This window comes from Elephantulus edwardii, unplaced genomic scaffold (assembly GCF_000299155.1).
Source record: "Elephantulus edwardii isolate Elephantulus edwardi_28Jun2011 unplaced genomic scaffold, EleEdw1.0 scaffold00044, whole genome shotgun sequence".
NCBI classification, from domain to species: domain Eukaryota; kingdom Metazoa; phylum Chordata; class Mammalia; order Macroscelidea; family Macroscelididae; genus Elephantulus; species Elephantulus edwardii.
In genome coordinates, this window is record NW_006399794.1 from 7946480 (window position 1) to 7948476 (window position 1997).

Genomic DNA, 1997 nt, shown 5'->3' on the forward strand with positions numbered 1-1997 from the left:
GACAAGCAATTTGTGGAGCAGTGAAAGATAAATCCCTTATTGTGGAGTTAAGCATTAGTTACAGTGTTGACCCCACCCTTAGCCCAGTGCCTTGACCCACTTACTTCCCAGCTCTACCCTCCACCAGGATAACCCTTCCCATCTGCCAAGTCCCTTCAGAAAATATCTTCCATTTTCCAACCCATGATCTGACAGCTTGTATCTGAAGCTTTCTTGGCTTCTGTGATTCCAAACTTGCCAAAGGCCATTGCTTTAAAAGCCCTGTAAAGCACAATTCATCTCTTATGTATACAAACCATTATGAGTCAGAACCAATTCAACCACAACAGGCTTAGAATGGTAAAGGTATCTCTGGAAAGTTATGAAAAGACAGGTAGCCTATCTATCTGTTCTAGTCCATCCAGAAAATAAAATAAATTAGCAGAGAGGGGACCTGGGAAGGAGGTGCAGTAGGACCTGGTTCAAAAGAAGCAGGTTCACTCAGAAAAGTAGAGAAAGCCTAGGTGACACTGGACTTGAGCACTAAGGAGAGTGTGATGAAAGGACTGGTGTCGTGATGGTCGGCAAGAGCATATGTTGTAGCAATATATTACTGATCCCACTGTGATGTCTGAGAAGGATTGAGAGCAATATAAGTTCAAAAGTTAATTCTACAAACCAGGCAAGTTATGATGAGGGGCTGGACCAAGCCAAAGGCACTGGTTGATAAACAAGGCTTTCAAGAAATAATTGGTAAGACTGCAACCAATAGAATGAGGAAGATTCGAAGAGATGAGAATTTTAAAGCAACCAAATCCTCTCCAAAAGCTCTCAAAATGTATTTGGGTTCTATGTAATGAAACCTAGATGGCACTTAGAAATGCAAACTTAGATTTTAGGAGAAAAGGCTGGAGCTCATCAATGGGAAAAGAGAGGTTGAGTTGCCATATTGGATGGGTTCTTCCAAGAAAAAAAGTGGAAGAATGGGAAATAACTGTTGGCATTTAAAACGGGGCTGGGAAGCTCTGGTGGCCTAGTGGCAAGAAGCTGTGCTGCAATCCCAAAAGCTCACTGTTTGAATCCACCAGACGCTCTGCTGAGAAGGAGAAGCAATCTCCTGTCCCAGTTGGATCCAACTCGATGGTACACAGAAAGCAAAGAACTAAAATAAAATAGGGCTTAAGAGCATTGTGAGAAGGGCTGGGGGGAAATTGATAGGGAGGGGGGAAGAAAATATGCAACAATTTAATAAAAAGAAATAAAAAGCCATAGAGTGTAGACAACATGTTATTGTTTACCATCAAGTTGGAACCGACTCATACCTGATGCTGCAGTGGGTTTTCAAAGTCAGTTAATCACACAGGGGGGATTGCCCATCCTTCTCCCAAGGAACAGCTCTTGTACTTTGTGCCTTTGGGAGTGCAGCACAGCTTCTTGCCACATGGAACTGATAAAAATGACTGAAAAGTACCAAAGAAGGAAGAAAAAAATGAGACAAACAAAGAAGAGTTAGGTAGTCAAAGGAGGACGAGCATTTGATGGAAGATTCATTAAGACATCAAATGTCAACAGAGTTTAAAAATATACAAATAGATCATAAAGTGTCCTTAGAATACAGGTGATAAAGGTTCACAAAATACTTACTATATAAACTTGTGCAAGTTACTTAACACATCTATACTTAAAATAGTCTTCTTATAATATTAATATGTATATCACTTGGGGATTGATGGCAATTTCATGATGGATGGAGAAGAGATTGACTGTCAACAAGTTCATTTTGTTTGGATTCACAATTAGCATCCTTAGTACAAGCAGTAAGGAAATAAGGAGACACATTGCACTGGGAAAATCTGCAGTTAGGGACCTCCCCAAATTATTCCTCCACCCTCCCAAGCATGATGTCCCTCTCCAAGGACCGGTCTCTCCTCACAACATGTCCAAAGTATGTTAGACGGAGCCTCAGAATCCTTGCCTCCAAGGAGCCACCCGGTTTAACCCTTTCCAGGACAAATCTG